Below are 26,313 nucleotides of genomic sequence, written 5' to 3'. Positions count from 1 at the left end.
GAGTTGTTGTTTATTTCACAGAACTTCAAACTCAAAAGGTAAGCACTTACAACCATGAAGCTGTATTTCTATGAGGTTTCAAGATATCTGAAATTCAAAACTGCAATGTTCAGCCAGTTGGCCTGCATCACTGTTCTCATCCGAGGCCGTTCCTGCTATGGGCACTGTGGAAGAAGTGCCCACCTTTTTATCCCTTGAAAGACCCTCAAGGCACCAAACCATTAAGTAGCTCCTCCCACATTTTTCCCGCTCTTTTCCGAGCTTGCTTGGTGAAGATTTTGAAAGTATAGAGAGATGGTTTTCTGTAGTGGGGATATTGCAACAATTGCTCACCTAACATAGAAGCACTTACTAACTAAAGAAAAATAGAAATAACTCCTGTTAGGTGAACACCTGATGCTCAAATGCAATCCATCCCTAAATAGTATACCATGTACTTCCAGAGTTGTTGTTTATTTCACAGAACTTCAAACTCAAAAGGTAAGCAGTTATAACCATGAAGCTGTATTTCTATGAGTTTTCAAGACATCTGAAATTCAAAACTGCAATGTTCAGCCAGTTGGCCTGCATCGCTGTTGTCATCCGAGGCCGTTACTGTTATGGGCACTGTGGAAGAAGTGCTCGCCTTTTTATCCCTCCCCATCGACTCCCCTGTGGAAAGAACTCCTGTTAGGTGAACACCTGATGCTCAAATGCAATCCATCCCTAAATATTATACCATGTACTTCCAGAGTTGTTGTTTATTTCACAGAACTTCAAACTCAAAAGGTAAGCACTTACAAGCTTGAAGCTGTATTTCTATGAGGTTTCAAGGAATCTGAAATTCAAAACTGCAATGTTCAGCCAAAGGGTCTGCATCCCTGTTCATGTCTGAGGCTGTTACTGTTATGGGCACTGTGGAAGAAGTGCTCGCCTTTTTATCCCTTGAAAGGCCCTGAAGGCACCAAACCATTAAGAAGCTCCTCCCACATTTTTCCCGCTCTTTTCTGAGCTTGCTTGGTGAAGATTTTGAAAGTAAAGAGATGGTTTTCTGTAGTGGAGATATTGCAACAATTGCTCACCTAACATGGAAGCACTTACTAACTAAAGAAAAATAGAAATAACTCCTGTTAGGTGAGCACCTGATGTTCAAATGCAACCCATCCCTAAATATTATACCATGTACTTCCAGAGTTGTTGTTTATTTCACAGAACTTCAAACTCAAAAGGTAAGCACTTACAACCATGAAGCTGTATTTCTATGAGGTTTCAAGATATCTGAAATTCAAAACTGCAATGTTCAGCCAGTTGGCCTGCATCACTGTTCTCATCCGAGGCCGTTCCTGCTATGGACACTGTGGAAGAAGTGCCCACCTTTTTATCCCTTGAAAGGCCCTCAAGGGACCAGACCATTAAGTAGCTCCTCCCACATTTTTCCCGCTCTTTTCTGAGCTTGCTTGGTGAAGATTTTGAAAGTATAGAGAGATGGTTTTCTGTAGTGGGGATATTGCAACAATTGCTCACCTAACATAGAAGCACTTACTAACTAAAGAAAAATAGAAAGAACTCCTGTTAGGTGAACACCTGATGCTCAAATGCAATCCATCCCTAAATAGTATACCATGTACTTCCAGAGTTATTGTTTATTTCACAGAACTTCAAACTCAAAAGGTAAGCACTTATAACCATGAAGCTGTATTTCTATGAGGTTTCAAGACATCTGAAATTCAAAACTGCAATGTTCAGCCAGTTGGCCTGCATCGCTGTTGTCATCCGAGGCCGTTACTGTTATGGGCACTGTGGAAGAAGTGCTCGCCTTTTTATCCCTTGAAACGCCCTGAAGGCACCAAACCATTAAGAAGCTCCTCCCACATTTTTCCCGCTCTTTTCTGAGCTTGCTTGGTGAAGATTTTGAAAGTAAAGAGATGGTTTTCTGTAGTGGAGATATTGCAACAATTGCTCACCTAACATGGAAGCACTTACTAACTAAAGAAAAATAGAAAGAACTCCTGTTAGGTGAGCACCTGATGTTCAAATGCAACCCATCCCTAAATATTATACCATGTACTTCCAGAGTTGTTGTTTATTTCACAGAACTTCAAACTCAAAAGGTAAGCACTTACAACCATGAAGCTGTATTTCTATGAGGTTTCAAGATATCTGAAATTCAAAACTGCAATGTTCAGCCAGTTGGCCTGCATCACTGTTCTCATCCGAGGCCGTTCCTGCTATGGGCACTGTGGAGAAGTGCCCACCTTTTCATCCCTTGAAAGGCCCTCAAGGCAACCAGACCATTAAGTAGCTCCTCCCACATTTTTCCTGCTCTTTTCTGAGCTTGCTTGGTGAAGATTTTGAAAGTATAGAGAGATGGTTTTCTGTAGTGGGGATATTGCAACAATTGCTCACCTAACATAGAAGCACTTACTAACTAAAGAAAAATAGAAAGAACTCCTGTTAGGTGAACACCTGATTCTCAAATGCAATCCATCCCTAAATAGTATACCATGTACTTCCAGAGTTGTTGTTTATTTCACAGAACTTCAAACTCAAAAGGTAAGCACTTATAACCATGAAGCTGTATTTCTATGAGGTTTCAAGACATCTGAAATTCAAAACTGCAATGTTCAGCCAGTTGGCCTGCATCACTGTTGTCATCCGAGGCCGTTCCTGCTATGGGCACTGTGGAGAAGTGCCCACCTTTTTATCCCTTGAAAGGCCCTCAAGGCACCAGACCATTAAGTAGCTCCTCCCACATTTTTCCCGCTCTTTTCTGAGCTTGCTTGGTGAAGATTTTGAAAGTATAGAGAGATGGTTTTCTGTAGTGGGGATATTGCAACAATTGCTCACCTAACATGGAAGCACTTACTAACTAAAGAAAAATAGAAAGAACTCCTGTTAGGTGAACACCTGATGCTCAAATGCAATCCATCCCTAAATATTATACCATGTACTTCCAGAGTTGTTTATTTCACAGAACTTCAAACTCAAAAGGTAAGCACTTACAAGCTTGAAGCTGTATTTCTATGAGGTTTCAAGGCATCTGAAATTCAAAACTGCAATGTTCAGCCAAAGGGTCTGCATCCCTGTTCTTGTCAGAGGCTGTTTCTGGTATGGGCACTGTGGAATAAGTGCTCGCCTTTTTATCCCTTGAAAGGCCCTGAAGGCACAAAACCATTAAGTAGCTCCTCCCACATTTTTCCCGCTCTTTTTTGAGCTTGCCTGGTGAAGATTTTGAAAGTATAGAGAGATGGTTTTCTGTAGTGGGGATATTGCAACAATTGCTCACATAACATGGAAGCACTTACTAACTAAAGAAAAATAGAAAGAACTCCTGTTAGGTGAACACCTGATGCTCAAATGCAATCCATCCCTAAATATTATACCATGTACTTCCAGAGTTGTTGTTTATTTCACAGAACTTCAAACTCAAAAGGTAAGCACTTACAAGCTTGAAGCTGTATTTCTATGAGGTTTCAAGACATCTGAAATTCAAAACTGCAATGTTCAGCCAAAGGGTCTGCATCCCTGTTCTTGTCTGAGGCTGTTCCTGGTATGGGCACTGTGGAAGAAGTTCTAGCCTTTTTATCCCTTGAAAGTCCCTGAAGGCACCAAACCATTAAGAAGCTCCTCCCACATTTTTCCCGCTCTTTTCTGAGCTTGCTTGGTGAAGATTTTGAAAGTATAGAGAGATGGTTTTCTGTAGTGGAGATATTGCAACAATTGCTCACCTAACATGGAAGCACTTACTAACTAAAGAAAAATAGAAAGAACTCCTGTTAGGTGAGCACCTGATGCTCAAATGCAATTATTCTCTAAATATTATAACATACACTTCCAGAGCTGTTGTTTAGTTAACAGAACTTCAACCTCAATAGGTAAGCACTTACAAGCTTGAAGCTGTATTTCTATGAGGTTTCAAGACATCTGAAATTCAAAACTGCAATGTTCAGCCAGTTGGCCTGCATCACTGTTCTCATCCGAGGCCGTTCCTGCTATGGGCACTGTGGAAGAAGTGCCCACCTTTTTATCCCTTGAAAGGCCCTCAAGGCACCAAACCATTAAGTAGCTCCTCCCACATTTTTCCCGCTCTTTTCTGAGCTTGCTTGGTGAAGATTTTGAAAGTATAGAGAGATGGTTTTCTGTAGTGGGGATATTGCAACAATTGCTCACCTAACATGGAAGCACTTACTAACTAAAGAAAAATAGAAAGAACTCCTGTTAGGTGAGCACCTGATGTTCAAATGCAATCCATCCTAAATATTATAACATACACTTCCAAAGTTGCTGTTTAGTTCACAGAACTTCAACCTCAAAAGGTAAGCACTTATAACCATGAAGCTGTATTTCTATGAGGTTTCAAGATATCTGAAATTCAAAACTGCAATGTTCAGCCAGTTGGCCTGCATCACTGTTCTCATCCGAGGCCGTTCCTGCTATGGGCACTGTGGAAGAAGTGCTCGCCTTTTTATCCCTTGAAAGGCCCTGAAGGCACCAAACCATTAAGAAGCTCCTCCCACATTTTTCCCGCTCTTTTCTGAGCTTGCTTGGTGAAGATTTTGAAAGTAAAGAGATGGTTTTCTGTAGTGGAGATATTGCAACAATTGCTCACCTAACATGGAAGCACTTACTAACTAAAGAAAAATAGAAAGAACTCCTGTTAGGTGAGCACCTGATGTTCAAATGCAACCCATCCCTAAATATTATACCATGTACTTCCAGAGTTGTTGTTTATTTCACAGAACTTCAAACTCAAAAGGTAAGCACTTACAACCATGAAGCTGTATTTCTATGAGGTTTCAAGATATCTGAAATTCAAAACTGCAATGTTCAGCCAGTTGGCCTGCATCACTGTTCTCATCCGAGGCCGTTCCTGCTATGGGCACTGTGGAAGAAGTGCCCACCTTTTTATCCCTTGAAAGGCCCTCAAGGCACCAAACCATTAAGTAGCTCCTCCCACATTTTTCCCGCTCTTTTCCGAGCTTGCTTGGTGAAGATTTTGAAAGTATAGAGAGATGGTTTTCTGTAGTGGGGATATTGCAACAATTGCTCACCTAACATAGAAGCACTTACTAACTAAAGAAAAATAGAAATAACTCCTGTTAGGTGAACACCTGATGCTCAAATGCAATCCATCCCTAAATAGTATACCATGTACTTCCAGAGTTGTTGTTTATTTCACAGAACTTCAAACTCAAAAGGTAAGCACTTATAACCATGAAGCTGTATTTCTATGAGTTTTCAAGACATCTGAAATTCAAAACTGCAATGTTCAGCCAGTTGGCCTGCATCGCTGTTTTCATCCGAGGCCGTTACTGTTATGGGCACTGTGGAAGAAGTGCTCGCCTTTTTATCCCTTGAAAGGCCCTGAAGGCACCAAACCATTAAGAAGCTCCTCCCACATTTTTCCCGCTCTTTTCCGAGCTTGCTTGGTGAAGATTTTGAAAGTATAGAGAGATGGTTTTCTGTAGTGGGGATATTGCAACAATTGCTCACCTAACATAGAAGCACTTACTAACTAAAGAAAAATAGAAAGAACTCCTGTTAGGTGAACACCTGATGCTCAAATGCAATCCATCCCTAAATATTATACCAAGTACTTCCAGAGTTGTTGTTTATTTCACAGAACTTCAAACTCAAAAGGTAAGCACTTACAAGCTTGAAGCTGTATTTCAATGAGGTTTCAAGACATCTGAAATTCAAAACTGCAATGTTCAGCCAAAGGGTCTGCATCCCTGTTCTTGTCTGAGGCTGTTCCTGGTATGGGCACTGTGGAAGAAGTTCTAGCCTTTTTATCCCTTGAAAGTCCCTGAAGGCACCAAACCATTAAGAAGCTCCTCCCACATTTTTAAGCACTTATAACCATGAAGCTTGCTTGTCATCCGAGGCCGTTCCTGCTATGGGCACTGTGGAGAAGTGCCCACCTTTTTATCCCTTGAAAGGCCCTCAAGGAACCAGACCATTAAGTAGCTCCTCCCACATTTTTCCCGCTCTTTTCTGAGCTTGCTTGGTGAAGATTTTGAAAGTATAGAGAGACGGTTTTCTGTAGTGGGGATATTGCAACAATTGCTCACCTAACATGGAAGCACTTACTAACTAAAGAAAAATAGAAAGAACTCCTGTTAGGTGAGCACCTGATGTTCAAATGCAATCCATCCTAAATATTATAACATACACTTCCAAAATTGCTGTTTAGTTCACAGAACTTCAACCTCAAAAGGGAAGCACTTACACATATATAAAACGCAGGTGCCAACCTTGAAGCTGTATTTCTGTGAGGTTCCAAGACATCTGAAATTCAAAACTGCAATGTTCAGCCAGTGGGTCTGCATCCCTGTTCTTGTCTGAGGCTGGTATGGGCACTGTGGAATAAGTGCTCGCCTTTTTATCCGTTGAAAGGCCCCGAAGGCACCAAACCATTAAGTAGCTCCTCCCACATTTTTCCCGCTCTTTTCTGAGCTTGCTTGGTGAAGATTTTGAAAGTATAGAGGGATGGTTTTCTGCAGTGGAGATATTGCAACAATTGCTCACCTAACATGGAAGCACTTACTAACTAAAGAAAAATAGAAAGAACTCCTGTTAGGTGAGCACCTGATGCTCAAATGCAATTATTCTCTAAATAGTATACCATGTACTTCCAGAGTTGTTGTTTATTTCACAGAACTTCAAACTCAATAGGTAAGCACTTACAAGCTTGAAGCTGTATTTCTATGAGGTTTCAAGACATCTGAAATTCAAAACTGCAATGTTCAGCCAGTTGGCCTGCATCACTGTTGTCATCCGAGGCCGTTCCTGCTATGGGCACTGTGGAGAAGTGCCCACCTTTTTATCCCTTGAAAGGCCCTCAAGGCACCAGACCATTAAGTAGCTCCTCCCACATTTTTCCCGCTCTTTTCTGAGCTTGCTTGGTGAAGATTTTGAAAGTATAGAGAGATGGTTTTCTGTAGTGGGGATATTGCAACAATTGCTCACCTAACATGGAAGCACTTACTAACTAAAGAAAAATAGAAAGAACTCCTGTTAGGTGAACACCTGATGCTCAAATGCAATCCATCCCTAAATATTATACCATGTACTTCCAGAGTTGTTGTTTATTTCACAGAACTTCAAACTCAAAAGGTAAGCACTTACAAGCTTGAAGCTGTATTTCTATGAGGTTTCAAGGAATCTGAAATTCAAAACTGCAATGTTCAGCCAAAGGGTCTGCATCCCTGTTCATGTCTGAGGCTGTTACTGTTATGGGCACTGTGGAAGAAGTGCTCGCCTTTTTATCCCTTGAAAGGCCCTGAAGGCACCAAACCATTAAGAAGCTCCTCCCACATTTTTCCCGCTCTTTTCTGAGCTTGCTTGGTGAAGATTTTGAAAGTAAAGAGATGGTTTTCTGTAGTGGAGATATTGCAACAATTGCTCACCTAACATGGAAGCACTTACTAACTAAAGAAAAATAGAAATAACTCCTGTTAGGTGAGCACCTGATGTTCAAATGCAACCCATCCCTAAATATTATACCATGTACTTCCAGAGTTGTTGTTTATTTCACAGAACTTCAAACTCAAAAGGTAAGCACTTACAACCATGAAGCTGTATTTCTATGAGGTTTCAAGATATCTGAAATTCAAAACTGCAATGTTCAGCCAGTTGGCCTGCATCACTGTTCTCATCCGAGGCCGTTCCTGCTATGGACACTGTGGAAAAAGTGCCCACCTTTTTATCCCTTGAAAGGCCCTCAAGGCACCAGACCATTAAGTAGCTCCTCCCACATTTTTCCCGCTCTTTTCTGAGCTTGCTTGGTGAAGATTTTGAAAGTATAGAGAGATGGTTTTCTGTAGTGGGGATATTGCAACAATTGCTCACCTAACATAGAAGCACTTACTAACTAAAGAAAAATAGAAAGAACTCCTGTTAGGTGAACACCTGATGCTCAAATGCAATCCATCCCTAAATAGTATACCATGTACTTCCAGAGTTATTGTTTATTTCACAGAACTTCAAACTCAAAAGGTAAGCACTTATAACCATGAAGCTGTATTTCTATGAGGTTTCAAGACATCTGAAATTCAAAACTGCAATGTTCAGCCAGTTGGCCTGCATCGCTGTTGTCATCCGAGGCCGTTACTGTTATGGGCACTGTGGAAGAAGTGCTCGCCTTTTTATCCCTTGAAAGGCCCTGAAGGCACCAAACCATTAAGGAGTCCTCCCACATTTTTCCCGCTCTTTTCTGAGCTTGCTTGGTGAAGATTTTGAAAGTAAAGAGATGGTTTTCTGTAGTGGAGATATTGCAACAATTGCTCACCTAACATGGAAGCACTTACTAACTAAAGAAAAATAGAAAGAACTCCTGTTAGGTGAGCACCTGATGTTCAAATGCAACCCATCCCTAAATATTATACCATGTACTTCCAGAGTTGTTGTTTATTTCACAGAACTTCAAACTCAAAAGGTAAGCACTTACAACCATGAAGCTGTATTTCTATGAGGTTTCAAGATATCTGAAATTCAAAACTGCAATGTTCAGCCAGTTGGCCTGCATCACTGTTCTCATCCAAGGCCGTTCCTGCTATGGGCACTGTGGAGAAGTGCCCACCTTTTTATCCCTTGAAAGGCCCTCAAGGCAACCAGACCATTAAGTAGCTCCTCCCACATTTTTCCTGCTCTTTTCTGAGCTTGCTTGGTGAAGATTTTGAAAGTATAGAGAGATGGTTTTCTGTAGTGGGGATATTGCAACAATTGCTCACCTAACATAGAAGCACTTACTAACTAAAGAAAAATAGAAAGAACTCCTGTTAGGTGAACACCTGATGCTCAAATGCAATCCATCCCTAAATAATATACCATGTACTTCCAGAGTTGTTGTTTATTTCACAGAACTTCAAACTCAAAAGGTAAGCACTTATAACCATGAAGCTGTATTTCTATGAGGTTTCAAGACATCTGAAATTCAAAACTGCAATGTTCAGCCAGTTGGCCTGCATCACTGTTGTCATCCGAGGCCGTTCCTGCTATGGGCACTGTGGAGAAGTGCCCACCTTTTTATCCCTTGAAAGGCCCTCAAGGCACCAGACCATTAAGTAGCTCCTCCCACATTTTTCCTGCTCTTTTCTGAGCTTGCTTGGTGAAGATTTTGAAAGTATAGAGAGATGGTTTTCTGTAGTGGGGATATTGCAACAATTGCTCACCTAACATGGAAGCACTTACTAACTAAAGAAAAATAGAAAGAACTCCTGTTAGGTGAACACCTGATGCTCAAATGCAATCCATCCCTAAATATTATACCATGTACTTCCAGAGTTGTTTATTTCACAGAACTTCAAACTCAAAAGGTAAGCACTTACAAGCTTGAAGCTGTATTTCTATGAGGTTTCAAGGCATCTGAAATTCAAAACTGCAATGTTCAGCCAAAGGGTCTGCATCCCTGTTCTTGTCAGAGGCTGTTTCTGGTATGGGCACTGTGGAATAAGTGCTCGCCTTTTTATCCCTTGAAAGGCCCTGAAGGCACCAAACCATTAAGTAGCTCCTCCCACATTTTTCCCGCTCTTTTTTGAGCTTACCTGGTGAAGATTTTGAAAGTATAGAGAGATGGTTTTCTGTAGTGGGGATATTGCAACAATTGCTCACCTAACATGGAAGCACTTACTAACTAAAGAAAAATAGAAAGAACTCCTGTTAGGTGAACACCTGATGCTCAAATGCAATCCACCCCTAAATATTATACCATGTACTTCCAGAGTTGTTGTTTATTTCACAGAACTTCAAACTCAAAAGGTAAGCACTTACAAGCTTGAAGCTGTATTTCTATGAGGTTTCAAGACATCTGAAATTCAAAACTGCAATGTTCAGCCAAAGGGTCTGCATCCCTGTTCTTGTCTGAGGCTGTTCCTGGTATGGGCACTGTGGAAGAAGTTCTAGCCTTTTTATCCCTTGAAAGTCCCTGAAGGCACCAAACCATTAAGAAGCTCCTCCCACATTTTTCCCGCTCTTTTCTGAGCTTGCTTGGTGAAGATTTTGAAAGTATAGAGAGATGGTTTTCTGTAGTGGAGATATTGCAACAATTGCTCACCTAACATGGAAGCACTTACTAACTAAAGAAAAATAGAAAGAACTCCTGTTAGGTGAGCACCTGATGCTCAAATGCAATTATTCTCTAAATATTATAACATACACTTCCAGAGCTGTTGTTTAGTTAACAGAACTTCAACCTCAATAGGTAAGCACTTACAAGCTTGAAGCTGTATTTCTATGAGGTTTCAAGACATCTGAAATTCAAAACTGCAATGTTCAGCCAGTTGGCCTGCATCACTGTTCTCATCCGAGGCTGTTCCTGCTATGGGCACTGTGGAAGAAGTGCCCACCTTTTTATCCCTTGAAAGGCCCTCAAGGCACCAAACCATTAAGTAGCTCCTCCCACATTTTTCCCGCTCTTTTCTGAGCTTGCTTGGTGAAGATTTTGAAAGTATAGAGAGATGGTTTTCTGTAGTGGGGATATTGCAACAATTGCTCACCTAACATGGAAGCACTTACTAACTAAAGAAAAATAGAAAGAACTCCTGTTAGGTGAGCACCTGATGTTCAAATGCAATCCATCCTAAATATTATAACATACACTTCCAAAGTTGCTGTTTAGTTCACAGAACTTCAACCTCAAAAGGTAAGCACTTATAACCATGAAGCTGTATTTCTATGAGGTTTCAAGATATCTGAAATTCAAAACTGCAATGTTCAGCCAGTTGGCCTGCATCACTGTTCTCATCCGAGGCCGTTCCTGCTATGGGCACTGTGGAAGAAGTGCTCGCCTTTTTATCCCTTGAAAGGCCCTGAAGGCACCAAACCATTAAGAAGCTCCTCCCACATTTTTCCCGCTCTTTTCTGAGCTTGCTTGGTGAAGATTTTGAAAGTAAAGAGATGGTTTTCTGTAGTGGAGATATTGCAACAATTGCTCACCTAACATGGAAGCACTTACTAACTAAAGAAAAATAGAAAGAACTCCTGTTAGGTGAGCACCTGATGTTCAAATGCAACCCATCCCTAAATATTATACCATGTACTTCCAGAGTTGTTGTTTATTTCACAGAACTTCAAACTCAAAAGGTAAGCACTTACAACCATGAAGCTGTATTTCTATGAGGTTTCAAGATATCTGAAATTCAAAACTGCAATGTTCAGCCAGTTGGCCTGCATCACTGTTCTCATCCGAGGCCGTTCCTGCTATGGGCACTGTGGAAGAAGTGCCCACCTTTTTATCCCTTGAAAGGCCCTCAAGGCACCAAACCATTAAGTAGCTCCTCCCACATTTTTCCCGCTCTTTTCCGAGCTTGCTTGGTGAAGATTTTGAAAGTATAGAGAGATGGTTTTCTGTAGTGGGGATATTGCAACAATTGCTCACCTAACATAGAAGCACTTACTAACTAAAGAAAAATAGAAATAACTCCTGTTAGGTGAACACCTGATGCTCAAATGCAATCCATCCCTAAATAGTATACCATGTACTTCCAGAGTTGTTGTTTATTTCACAGAACTTCAAACTCAAAAGGTAAGCACTTATAACCATGAAGCTGTATTTCTATGAGTTTTCAAGACATCTGAAATTCAAAACTGCAATGTTCAGCCAGTTGGCCTGCATCGCTGTTTTCATCCGAGGCCGTTACTGTTATGGGCACTGTGGAAGAAGTGCTCGCCTTTTTATCCCTTGAAAGGCCCTGAAGGCACCAAACCATTAAGAAGCTCCTCCCACATTTTTCCCGCTCTTTTCCGAGCTTGCTTGGTGAAGATTTTGAAAGTATAGAGAGATGGTTTTCTGTAGTGGGGATATTGCAACAATTGCTCACCTAACATAGAAGCACTTACTAACTAAAGAAAAATAGAAAGAACTCCTGTTAGGTGAACACCTGATGCTCAAATGCAATCCATCCCTAAATATTATACCAAGTACTTCCAGAGTTGTTGTTTATTTCACAGAACTTCAAACTCAAAAGGTAAGCACTTACAAGCTTGAAGCTGTATTTCAATGAGGTTTCAAGACATCTGAAATTCAAAACTGCAATGTTCAGCCAAAGGGTCTGCATCCCTGTTCTTGTCTGAGGCTGTTCCTGGTATGGGCACTGTGGAAGAAGTTCTAGCCTTTTTATCCCTTGAAAGTCCCTGAAGGCACCAAACCATTAAGAAGCTCCTCCCACATTTTTAAGCACTTATAACCATGAAGCTTGCTTGTCATCCGAGGCCGTTCCTGCTATGGGCACTGTGGAGAAGTGCCCACCTTTTTATCCCTTGAAAGGCCCTCAAGGAACCAGACCATTAAGTAGCTCCTCCCACATTTTTCCCGCTCTTTTCTGAGCTTGCTTGGTGAAGATTTTGAAAGTATAGAGAGACGGTTTTCTGTAGTGGGGATATTGCAACAATTGCTCACCTAACATGGAAGCACTTACTAACTAAAGAAAAATAGAAAGAACTCCTGTTAGGTGAGCACCTGATGTTCAAATGCAATCCATCCTAAATATTATAACATACACTTCCAAAATTGCTGTTTAGTTCACAGAACTTCAACCTCAAAAGGGAAGCACTTACACATATATAAAACGCAGGTGCCAACCTTGAAGCTGTATTTCTGTGAGGTTCCAAGACATCTGAAATTCAAAACTGCAATGTTCAGCCAGTGGGTCTGCATCCCTGTTCTTGTCTGAGGCTGGTATGGGCACTGTGGAATAAGTGCTCGCCTTTTTATCCGTTGAAAGGCCCCGAAGGCACCAAACCATTAAGTAGCTCCTCCCACATTTTTCCCGCTCTTTTCTGAGCTTGCTTGGTGAAGATTTTGAAAGTATAGAGGGATGGTTTTCTGCAGTGGAGATATTGCAACAATTGCTCACCTAACATGGAAGCACTTACTAACTAAAGAAAAATAGAAAGAACTCCTGTTAGGTGAGCACCTGATGCTCAAATGCAATTATTCTCTAAATAGTATACCATGTACTTCCAGAGTTGTTGTTTATTTCACAGAACTTCAAACTCAATAGGTAAGCACTTACAAGCTTGAAGCTGTATTTCTATGAGGTTTCAAGACATCTGAAATTCAAAACTGCAATGTTCAGCCAGTTGGCCTGCATCACTGTTGTCATCCGAGGCCGTTCCTGCTATGGGCACTGTGGAGAAGTGCCCACCTTTTTATCCCTTGAAAGGCCCTCAAGGCACCAGACCATTAAGTAGCTCCTCCCACATTTTTCCCGCTCTTTTCTGAGCTTGCTTGGTGAAGATTTTGAAAGTATAGAGAGATGGTTTTCTGTAGTGGGGATATTGCAACAATTGCTCACCTAACATGGAAGCACTTACTAACTAAAGAAAAATAGAAAGAACTCCTGTTAGGTGAACACCTGATGCTCAAATGCAATCCATCCCTAAATATTATACCATGTACTTCCAGAGTTGTTGTTTATTTCACAGAACTTCAAACTCAAAAGGTAAGCACTTACAAGCTTGAAGCTGTATTTCTATGAGGTTTCAAGGAATCTGAAATTCAAAACTGCAATGTTCAGCCAAAGGGTCTGCATCCCTGTTCATGTCTGAGGCTGTTACTGTTATGGGCACTGTGGAAGAAGTGCTCGCCTTTTTATCCCTTGAAAGGCCCTGAAGGCACCAAACCATTAAGAAGCTCCTCCCACATTTTTCCCGCTCTTTTTTGAGCTTGCTTGGTGAAGATTTTGAAAGTAAAGAGATGGTTTTCTGTAGTGGAGATATTGCAACAATTGCTCACCTAACATGGAAGCACTTACTAACTAAAGAAAAATAGAAATAACTCCTGTTAGGTGAGCACCTGATGTTCAAATGCAACCCATCCCTAAATATTATACCATGTACTTCCAGAGTTGTTGTTTATTTCACAGAACTTCAAACTCAAAAGGTAAGCACTTACAACCATGAAGCTGTATTTCTATGAGGTTTCAAGATATCTGAAATTCAAAACTGCAATGTTCAGCCAGTTGGCCTGCATCACTGTTCTCATCCGAGGCCGTTCCTGCTATGGACACTGTGGAAAAAGTGCCCACCTTTTTATCCCTTGAAAGGCCCTCAAGGCACCAGACCATTAAGTAGCTCCTCCCACATTTTTCCCGCTCTTTTCTGAGCTTGCTTGGTGAAGATTTTGAAAGTATAGAGAGATGGTTTTCTGTAGTGGGGATATTGCAACAATTGCTCACCTAACATAGAAGCACTTACTAACTAAAGAAAAATAGAAAGAACTCCTGTTAGGTGAACACCTGATGCTCAAATGCAATCCATCCCTAAATAGTATACCATGTACTTCCAGAGTTATTGTTTATTTCACAGAACTTCAAACTCAAAAGGTAAGCACTTATAACCATGAAGCTGTATTTCTATGAGGTTTCAAGACATCTGAAATTCAAAACTGCAATGTTCAGCCAGTTGGCCTGCATCGCTGTTGTCATCCGAGGCCGTTACTGTTATGGGCACTGTGGAAGAAGTGCTCGCCTTTTTATCCCTTGAAAGGCCCTGAAGGCACCAAACCATTAAGGAGTCCTCCCACATTTTTCCCGCTCTTTTCTGAGCTTGCTTGGTGAAGATTTTGAAAGTAAAGAGATGGTTTTCTGTAGTGGAGATATTGCAACAATTGCTCACCTAACATGGAAGCACTTACTAACTAAAGAAAAATAGAAAGAACTCCTGTTAGGTGAGCACCTGATGTTCAAATGCAACCCATCCCTAAATATTATACCATGTACTTCCAGAGTTGTTGTTTATTTCACAGAACTTCAAACTCAAAAGGTAAGCACTTACAACCATGAAGCTGTATTTCTATGAGGTTTCAAGATATCTGAAATTCAAAACTGCAATGTTCAGCCAGTTGGCCTGCATCACTGTTCTCATCCAAGGCCGTTCCTGCTATGGGCACTGTGGAGAAGTGCCCACCTTTTTATCCCTTGAAAGGCCCTCAAGGCAACCAGACCATTAAGTAGCTCCTCCCACATTTTTCCTGCTCTTTTCTGAGCTTGCTTGGTGAAGATTTTGAAAGTATAGAGAGATGGTTTTCTGTAGTGGGGATATTGCAACAATTGCTCACCTAACATAGAAGCACTTACTAACTAAAGAAAAATAGAAAGAACTCCTGTTAGGTGAACACCTGATGCTCAAATGCAATCCATCCCTAAATAATATACCATGTACTTCCAGAGTTGTTGTTTATTTCACAGAACTTCAAACTCAAAAGGTAAGCACTTATAACCATGAAGCTGTATTTCTATGAGGTTTCAAGACATCTGAAATTCAAAACTGCAATGTTCAGCCAGTTGGCCTGCATCACTGTTGTCATCCGAGGCCGTTCCTGCTATGGGCACTGTGGAGAAGTGCCCACCTTTTTATCCCTTGAAAGGCCCTGAAGGCACCAAACCATTAAGAAGCTCCTCCCACATTTTTCCCGCTCTTTTCTGAGCTTGCTTGGTGAAGATTTTGAAAGTAAAGAGATGGTTTTCTGTAGTGGAGATATTGCAACAATTGCTCACCTAACATGGAAGCACTTACTAACTAAAGAAAAATAGAAATAACTCCTGTTAGGTGAGCACCTGATGTTCAAATGCAACCCATCCCTAAATATTATACCATGTACTTCCAGAGTTGTTGTTTATTTCACAGAACTTCAAACTCAAAAGGTAAGCACTTACAACCATGAAGCTGTATTTCTATGAGGTTTCAAGATATCTGAAATTCAAAACTGCAATGTTCAGCCAGTTGGCCTGCATCACTGTTCTCATCCGAGGCCGTTCCTGCTATGGACACTGTGGAAAAAGTGCCCACCTTTTTATCCCTTGAAAGGCCCTCAAGGCACCAGACCATTAAGTAGCTCCTCCCACATTTTTCCCGCTCTTTTCTGAGCTTGCTTGGTGAAGATTTTGAAAGTATAGAGAGATGGTTTTCTGTAGTGGGGATATTGCAACAATTGCTCACCTAACATAGAAGCACTTACTAACTAAAGAAAAATAGAAAGAACTCCTGTTAGGTGAACACCTGATGCTCAAATGCAATCCATCCCTAAATAGTATACCATGTACTTCCAGAGTTATTGTTTATTTCACAGAACTTCAAACTCAAAAGGTAAGCACTTATAACCATGAAGCTGTATTTCTATGAGGTTTCAAGACATCTGAAATTCAAAACTGCAATGTTCAGCCAGTTGGCCTGCATCGCTGTTGTCATCCGAGGCCGTTACTGTTATGGGCACTGTGGAAGAAGTGCTCGCCTTTTTATCCCTTGAAAGGCCCTGAAGGCACCAAACCATTAAGGAGTCCTCCCACATTTTTCCCGCTCTTTTCTGAGCTTGCTTGGTGAAGATTTTGAAAGTAAAGAGATGGTTTTCTGTAGTGGAGATATTGCAACAATTGCTCACCTAACATGGAAGCACTTACTAACTAAAGAAAAATAGAAAGAACTCCTGTTAGGTGAGCACCTGATGTTCAAATGCAACCCATCCCTAAATATTATACCATGTACTTCCAGAGTTGTTGTTTATTTCACAGAACTTCAAACTCAAAAGGTAAGCACTTACAACCATGAAGCTGTATTTCTATGAGGTTTCAAGATATCTGAAATTCAAAACTGCAATGTTCAGCCAGTTGGCCTGCATCACTGTTCTCATCCAAGGCCGTTCCTGCTATGGGCACTGTGGAGAAGTGCCCACCTTTTTATCCCTTGAAAGGCCCTCAAGGCAACCAGACCATTAAGTAGCTCCTCCCACATTTTTCCTGCTCTTTTCTGAGCTTGCTTGGTGAAGATTTTGAAAGTATAGAGAGATGGTTTTCTGTAGTGGGGATATTGCAACAATTGCTCACCTAACATAGAAGCACTTACTAACTAAAGAAAAATAGAAAGAACTCCTGTTAGGTGAACACCTGATGCTCAAATGCAATCCATCCCTAAATAATATACCATGTACTTCCAGAGTTGTTGTTTATTTCACAGAACTTCAAACTCAAAAGGTAAGCACTTATAACCATGAAGCTGTATTTCTATGAGGTTTCAAGACATCTGAAATTCAAAACTGCAATGTTCAGCCAGTTGGCCTGCATCACTGTTGTCATCCGAGGCCGTTCCTGCTATGGGCACTGTGGAGAAGTGCCCACCTTTTTATCCCTTGAAAGGCCCTCAAGGCACCAGACCATTAAGTAGCTCCTCCCACATTTTTCCTGCTCTTTTCTGAGCTTGCTTGGTGAAGATTTTGAAAGTATAGAGAGATGGTTTTCTGTAGTGGGGATATTGCAACAATTGCTCACCTAACATGGAAGCACTTACTAACTAAAGAAAAATAGAAAGAACTCCTGTTAGGTGAACACCTGATGCTCAAATGCAATCCATCCCTAAATATTATACCATGTACTTCCAGAGTTGTTTATTTCACAGAACTTCAAACTCAAAAGGTAAGCACTTACAAGCTTGAAGCTGTATTTCTATGAGGTTTCAAGGCATCTGAAATTCAAAACTGCAATGTTCAGCCAAAGGGTCTGCATCCCTGTTCTTGTCAGAGGCTGTTTCTGGTATGGGCACTGTGGAATAAGTGCTCGCCTTTTTATCCCTTGAAAGGCCCTGAAGGCACCAAACCATTAAGTAGCTCCTCCCACATTTTTCCCGCTCTTTTTTGAGCTTACCTGGTGAAGATTTTGAAAGTATAGAGAGATGGTTTTCTGTAGTGGGGATATTGCAACAATTGCTCACCTAACATGGAAGCACTTACTAACTAAAGAAAAATAGAAAGAACTCCTGTTAGGTGAACACCTGATGCTCAAATGCAATCCACCCCTAAATATTATACCATGTACTTCCAGAGTTGTTGTTTATTTCACAGAACTTCAAACTCAAAAGGTAAGCACTTACAAGCTTGAAGCTGTATTTCTATGAGGTTTCAAGACATCTGAAATTCAAAACTGCAATGTTCAGCCAAAGGGTCTGCATCCCTGTTCTTGTCTGAGGCTGTTCCTGGTATGGGCACTGTGGAAGAAGTTCTAGCCTTTTTATCCCTTGAAAGTCCCTGAAGGCACCAAACCATTAAGAAGCTCCTCCCACATTTTTCCCGCTCTTTTCTGAGCTTGCTTGGTGAAGATTTTGAAAGTATAGAGAGATGGTTTTCTGTAGTGGAGATATTGCAACAATTGCTCACCTAACATGGAAGCACTTACTAACTAAAGAAAAATAGAAAGAACTCCTGTTAGGTGAGCACCTGATGCTCAAATGCAATTATTCTCTAAATATTATAACATACACTTCCAGAGCTGTTGTTTAGTTAACAGAACTTCAACCTCAATAGGTAAGCACTTACAAGCTTGAAGCTGTATTTCTATGAGGTTTCAAGACATCTGAAATTCAAAACTGCAATGTTCAGCCAGTTGGCCTGCATCACTGTTCTCATCCGAGGCTGTTCCTGCTATGGGCACTGTGGAAGAAGTGCCCACCTTTTTATCCCTTGAAAGGCCCTCAAGGCACCAAACCATTAAGTAGCTCCTCCCACATTTTTCCCGCTCTTTTCTGAGCTTGCTTGGTGAAGATTTTGAAAGTATAGAGAGATGGTTTTCTGTAGTGGGGATATTGCAACAATTGCTCACCTAACATGGAAGCACTTACTAACTAAAGAAAAATAGAAAGAACTCCTGTTAGGTGAGCACCTGATGTTCAAATGCAATCCATCCTAAATATTATAACATACACTTCCAAAGTTGCTGTTTAGTTCACAGAACTTCAACCTCAAAAGGTAAGCACTTATAACCATGAAGCTGTATTTCTATGAGGTTTCAAGATATCTGAAATTCAAAACTGCAATGTTCAGCCAGTTGGCCTGCATCACTGTTCTCATCCGAGGCCGTTCCTGCTATGGGCACTGTGGAAGAAGTGCTCGCCTTTTTATCCCTTGAAAGGCCCTGAAGGCACCAAACCATTAAGAAGCTCCTCCCACATTTTTCCCGCTCTTTTCTGAGCTTGCTTGGTGAAGATTTTGAAAGTAAAGAGATGGTTTTCTGTAGTGGAGATATTGCAACAATTGCTCACCTAACATGGAAGCACTTACTAACTAAAGAAAAATAGAAAGAACTCCTGTTAGGTGAGCACCTGATGTTCAAATGCAACCCATCCCTAAATATTATACCATGTACTTCCAGAGTTGTTGTTTATTTCACAGAACTTCAAACTCAAAAGGTAAGCACTTACAACCATGAAGCTGTATTTCTATGAGGTTTCAAGATATCTGAAATTCAAAACTGCAATGTTCAGCCAGTTGGCCTGCATCACTGTTCTCATCCGAGGCCGTTCCTGCTATGGGCACTGTGGAAGAAGTGCCCACCTTTTTATCCCTTGAAAGGCCCTCAAGGCACCAAACCATTAAGTAGCTCCTCCCACATTTTTCCCGCTCTTTTCCGAGCTTGCTTGGTGAAGATTTTGAAAGTATAGAGAGATGGTTTTCTGTAGTGGGGATATTGCAACAATTGCTCACCTAACATAGAAGCACTTACTAACTAAAGAAAAATAGAAATAACTCCTGTTAGGTGAACACCTGATGCTCAAATGCAATCCATCCCTAAATAGTATACCATGTACTTCCAGAGTTGTTGTTTATTTCACAGAACTTCAAACTCAAAAGGTAAGCACTTATAACCATGAAGCTGTATTTCTATGAGTTTTCAAGACATCTGAAATTCAAAACTGCAATGTTCAGCCAGTTGGCCTGCATCGCTGTTTTCATCCGAGGCCGTTACTGTTATGGGCACTGTGGAAGAAGTGCTCGCCTTTTTATCCCTTGAAAGGCCCTGAAGGCACCAAACCATTAAGAAGCTCCTCCCACATTTTTCCCGCTCTTTTCCGAGCTTGCTTGGTGAAGATTTTGAAAGTATAGAGAGATGGTTTTCTGTAGTGGGGATATTGCAACAATTGCTCACCTAACATAGAAGCACTTACTAACTAAAGAAAAATAGAAAGAACTCCTGTTAGGTGAACACCTGATGCTCAAATGCAATCCATCCCTAAATATTATACCAAGTACTTCCAGAGTTGTTGTTTATTTCACAGAACTTCAAACTCAAAAGGTAAGCACTTACAAGCTTGAAGCTGTATTTCAATGAGGTTTCAAGACATCTGAAATTCAAAACTGCAATGTTCAGCCAAAGGGTCTGCATCCCTGTTCTTGTCTGAGGCTGTTCCTGGTATGGGCACTGTGGAAGAAGTTCTAGCCTTTTTATCCCTTGAAAGTCCCTGAAGGCACCAAACCATTAAGAAGCTCCTCCCACATTTTTAAGCACTTATAACCATGAAGCTTGCTTGTCATCCGAGGCCGTTCCTGCTATGGGCACTGTGGAGAAGTGCCCACCTTTTTATCCCTTGAAAGGCCCTCAAGGAACCAGACCATTAAGTAGCTCCTCCCACATTTTTCCCGCTCTTTTCTGAGCTTGCTTGGTGAAGATTTTGAAAGTATAGAGAGACGGTTTTCTGTAGTGGGGATATTGCAACAATTGCTCACCTAACATGGAAGCACTTACTAACTAAAGAAAAATAGAAAGAACTCCTGTTAGGTGAGCACCTGATGTTCAAATGCAATCCATCCTAAATATTATAACATACACTTCCAAAATTGCTGTTTAGTTCACAGAACTTCAACCTCAAAAGGGAAGCACTTACACATATATAAAACGCAGGTGCCAACCTTGAAGCTGTATTTATGTGAGGTTCCAAGACATCTGAAATTCAAAACTGCAATGTTCAGCCAGTGGGTCTGCATCCCTGTTCTTGTCTGAGGCTGGTATGGGCACTGTGGAATAAGTGCTCGCCTTTTTATCCGTTGAAAGGCCCCGAAGGCACCAAACCATTAAGTAGCTCCTCCCACATTTTTCCCGCTCTTTTCTGAGCTTGCTTGGTGAAGATTTTGAAAGTATAGAGGGATGGTTTTCTGCAGTGGAGATATTGCAACAATTGCTCACCTAACATGGAAGCACTTACTAACTAAAGAAAAATAGAAAGAACTCCTGTTAGGTGAGCACCTGATGCTCAAATGCAATTATTCTCTAAATAGTATACCATGTACTTCCAGAGTTGTTGTTTATTTCACAGAACTTCAAACTCAATAGGTAAGCACTTACAAGCTTGAAGATGTATTTCTATGAGGTTTCAAGACATCTGAAATTCAAAACTGCAATGTTCAGCCAGTTGGCCTGCATCACTGTTGTCATCCGAGGCCGTTCCTGCTATGGGCACTGTGGAGAAGTGCCCACCTTTTTATCCCTTGAAAGGCCCTCAAGGCACCAGACCATTAAGTAGCTCCTCCCACATTTTTCCCGCTCTTTTCTGAGCTTGCTTGGTGAAGATTTTGAAAGTATAGAGGGATGGTTTTCTGCAGTGGAGATATTGCAACAATTGCTCACCTAACATGGAAGCACTTACTAACTAAAGAAAAATAGAAAGAACTCCTGTTAGGTGAACACCTGATGCTCAAATGCAATCCATCCCTAAATATTATACCATGTACTTCCAGAGTTGTTGTTTATTTCACAGAACTTCAAACTCAAAAGGTAAGCACTTACAAGCTTGAAGCTGTATTTCTATGAGGTTTCAAGGAATCTGAAATTCAAAACTGCAATGTTCAGCCAAAGGGTCTGCATCCCTGTTCATGTCTGAGGCTGTTACTGTTATGGGCACTGTGGAAGAAGTGCTCGCCTTTTTATCCCTTGAAAGGCCCTGAAGGCACCAAACCATTAAGAAGCTCCTCCCACATTTTTCCCGCTCTTTTCTGAGCTTGCTTGGTGAAGATTTTGAAAGTAAAGAGATGGTTTTCTGTAGTGGAGATATTGCAACAATTGCTCACCTAACATGGAAGCACTTACTAACTAAAGAAAAATAGAAATAACTCCTGTTAGGTGAGCACCTGATGTTCAAATGCAACCCATCCCTAAATATTATACCATGTACTTCCAGAGTTGTTGTTTATTTCACAGAACTTCAAACTCAAAAGGTAAGCACTTACAACCATGAAGCTGTATTTCTATGAGGTTTCAAGATATCTGAAATTCAAAACTGCAATGTTCAGCCAGTTGGCCTGCATCACTGTTCTCATCCGAGGCCGTTCCTGCTATGGACACTGTGGAAGAAGTGCCCACCTTTTTATCCCTTGAAAGGCCCTCAAGGCACCAGACCATTAAGTAGCTCCTCCCACATTTTTCCCGCTCTTTTCTGAGCTTGCTTGGTGAAGATTTTGAAAGTATAGAGAGATGGTTTTCTGTAGTGGGGATATTGCAACAATTGCTCACCTAACATAGAAGCACTTACTAACTAAAGAAAAATAGAAAGAACTCCTGTTAGGTGAACACCTGATGCTCAAATGCAATCCATCCCTAAATAGTATACCATGTACTTCCAGAGTTATTGTTTATTTCACAGAACTTCAAACTCAAAAGGTAAGCACTTATAACCATGAAGCTGTATTTCTATGAGGTTTCAAGACATCTGAAATTCAAAACTGCAATGTTCAGCCAGTTGGCCTGCATCGCTGTTGTCATCCGAGGCCGTTACTGTTATGGGCACTGTGGAAGAAGTGCTCGCCTTTTTATCCCTTGAAAGGCCCTGAAGGCACCAAACCATTAAGGAGTCCTCCCACATTTTTCCCGCTCTTTTCTGAGCTTGCTTGGTGAAGATTTTGAAAGTAAAGAGATGGTTTTCTGTAGTGGAGATATTGCAACAATTGCTCACCTAACATGGAAGCACTTACTAACTAAAGAAAAATAGAAAGAACTCCTGTTAGGTGAGCACCTGATGTTCAAATGCAACCCATCCCTAAATATTATACCATGTACTTCCAGAGTTGTTGTTTATTTCACAGAACTTCAAACTCAAAAGGTAAGCACTTACAACCATGAAGCTGTATTTCTATGAGGTTTCAAGATATCTGAAATTCAAAACTGCAATGTTCAGCCAGTTGGCCTGCATCACTGTTCTCATCCAAGGCCGTTCCTGCTATGGGCACTGTGGAGAAGTGCCCACCTTTTTATCCCTTGAAAGGCCCTCAAGGCAACCAGACCATTAAGTAGCTCCTCCCACATTTTTCCTGCTCTTTTCTGAGCTTGCTTGGTGAAGATTTTGAAAGTATAGAGAGATGGTTTTCTGTAGTGGGGATATTGCAACAATTGCTCACCTAACATAGAAGCACTTACTAACTAAAGAAAAATAGAAAGAACTCCTGTTAGGTGAACACCTGATGCTCAAATGCAATCCATCCCTAAATAATATACCATGTACTTCCAGAGTTGTTGTTTATTTCACAGAACTTCAAACTCAAAAGGTAAGCACTTATAACCATGAAGCTGTATTTCTATGAGGTTTCAAGACATCTGAAATTCAAAACTGCAATGTTCAGCCAGTTGGCCTGCATCACTGTTGTCATCCGAGGCCGTTCCTGCTATGGGCACTGTGGAGAAGTGCCCACCTTTTTATCCCTTGAAAGGCCCTCAAGGCACCAGACCATTAAGTAGCTCCTCCCACATTTTTCCTGCTCTTTTCTGAGCTTGCTTGGTGAAGATTTTGAAAGTATAGAGAGATGGTTTTCTGTAGTGGGGATATTGCAACAATTGCTCACCTAACATGGAAGCACTTACTAACTAAAGAAAAATAGAAAGAACTCCTGTTAGGTGAACACCTGATGCTCAAATGCAATCCATCCCTAAATATTATACCATGTACTTCCAGAGTTGTTTATTTCACAGAACTTCAAACTCAAAAGGTAAGCACTTACAAGCTTGAAGCTGTATTTCTATGAGGTTTCAAGGCATCTGAAATTCAAAACTGCAATGTTCAGCCAAAGGGTCTGCATCCCTGTTCTTGTCAGAGGCTGTTTCGGGTATGGGCACTGTGGAATAAGTGCTCGCCTTTTTATCCCTTGAAAGGCCCTGAAGGCACCAAACCATTAAGTAGCTCCTCCCACATTTTTCCCGCTCTTTTTTGAGCTTACCTGGTGAAGATTTTGAAAGTATAGAGAGATGGTTTTCTGTAGTGGGGATATTGCAACAATTGCTCACCTAACATGGAAGCACTTACTAACTAAAGAAAAATAGAAAGAACTCCTGTTAGGTGAACACCTGATGCTCAAATGCAATCCACCCCTAAATATTATACCATGTACTTCCAGAGTTGTTGTTTATTTCACAGAACTTCAAACTCAAAAGGTAAGCACTTACAAGCTTGAAGCTGTATTTCTATGAGGTTTCAAGACATCTGAAATTCAAAACTGCAATGTTCAGCCAAAGGGTCTGCATCCCTGTTCTTGTCTGAGGCTGTTCCTGGTATGGGCACTGTGGAAGAAGTTCTAGCCTTTTTATCCCTTGAAAGTCCCTGAAGGCACCAAACCATTAAGAAGCTCCTCCCACATTTTTCCCGCTCTTTTCTGAGCTTGCTTGGTGAAGATTTTGAAAGTATAGAGAGATGGTTTTCTGTAGTGGAGATATTGCAACAATTGCTCACCTAACATGGAAGCACTTACTAACTAAAGAAAAATAGAAAGAACTCCTGTTAGGTGAGCACCTGATGCTCAAATGCAATTATTCTCTAAATATTATAACATACACTTCCAGAGCTGTTGTTTAGTTAACAGAACTTCAACCTCAATAGGTAAGCACTTACAAGCTTGAAGCTGTATTTCTATGAGGTTTCAAGACATCTGAAATTCAAAACTGCAATGTTCAGCCAGTTGGCCTGCATCACTGTTCTCATCCGAGGCCGTTCCTGCTATGGGCACTGTGGAAGAAGTGCCCACCTTTTTATCCCTTGAAAGGCCCTCAAGGCACCAAACCATTAAGTAGCTCCTCCCACATTTTTCCCGCTCTTTTCTGAGCTTGCTTGGTGAAGATTTTGAAAGTATAGAGAGATGGTTTTCTGTAGTGGGGATATTGCAACAATTGCTCACCTAACATGGAAGCACTTACTAACTAAAGAAAAATAGAAAGAACTCCTGTTAGGTGAGCACCTGATGTTCAAATGCAATCCATCCTAAATATTATAACATACACTTCCAAAGTTGCTGTTTAGTTCACAGAACTTCAACCTCAAAAGGTAAGCACTTATAACCATGAAGCTGTATTTCTATGAGGTTTCAAGATATCTGAAATTCAAAACTGCAATGTTCAGCCAGTTGGCCTGCATCACTGTTCTCATCCGAGGCCGTTCCTGCTATGGGCACTGTGGAAGAAGTGCTCGCCTTTTTATCCCTTGAAAGGCCCTGAAGGCACCAAACCATTAAGAAGCTCCTCCCACATTTTTCCCGCTCTTTTCTGAGCTTGCTTGGTGAAGATTTTGAAAGTAAAGAGATGGTTTTCTGTAGTGGAGATATTGCAACAATTGCTCACCTAACATGGAAGCACTTACTAACTAAAGAAAAATAGAAAGAACTCCTGTTAGGTGAGCACCTGATGTTCAAATGCAACCCATCCCTAAATATTATACCATGTACTTCCAGAGTTGTTGTTTATTTCACAGAACTTCAAACTCAAAAGGTAAGCACTTACAACCATGAAGCTGTATTTCTATGAGGTTTCAAGATATCTGAAATTCAAAACTGCAATGTTCAGCCAGTTGGCCTGCATCACTGTTCTCATCCGAGGCCGTTCCTGCTATGGGCACTGTGGAAGAAGTGCCCACCTTTTTATCCCTTGAAAGACCCTCAAGGCACCAAACCATTAAGTAGCTCCTCCCACATTTTTCCCGCTCTTTTCCGAGCTTGCTTGGTGAAGATTTTGAAAGTATAGAGAGATGGTTTTCTGTAGTGGGGATATTGCAACAATTGCTCACCTAACATAGAAGCACTTACTAACTAAAGAAAAATAGAAATAACTCCTGTTAGGTGAACACCTGATGCTCAAATGCAATCCATCCCTAAATAGTATACCATGTACTTCCAGAGTTGTTGTTTATTTCACAGAACTTCAAACTCAAAAGGTAAGCACTTATAACCATGAAGCTGTATTTCTATGAGTTTTCAAGACATCTGAAATTCAAAACTGCAATGTTCAGCCAGTTTGCCTGCATCGCTGTTGTCATCCGAGGCCGTTACTGTTATGGGCACTGTGGAAGAAGTGCTCGCCTTTTTATCCCTTGAAAGGCCCTGAAGGCATCAAACCATTAAGAAGCTCCTCCCACATTTTTCCCGCTCTTTTCCGAGCTTGCTTGGTGAAGATTTTGAAAGTATAGAGAGATGGTTTTCTGTAGTGGGGATAGTGCAACAATTGCTCACCTAACATAGAAGCACTTACTAACTAAAGAAAAATAGAAAGAACTCCTGTTAGGTGAACACCTGATGCTCAAATGCAATCCATCCCTAAATAGTATACCATG

The sequence above is a fragment of the Ambystoma mexicanum genome, chromosome 7q (assembly GCF_040938575.1).
Source record: "Ambystoma mexicanum isolate Mex_15411 chromosome 7q, UKY_AmexF1_1, whole genome shotgun sequence".
Lineage (NCBI taxonomy): Eukaryota > Metazoa > Chordata > Amphibia > Caudata > Ambystomatidae > Ambystoma > Ambystoma mexicanum.
The sequence above is the reverse complement of the archived record's forward strand: the minus strand, read 5'-3'. Positions refer to the sequence as shown.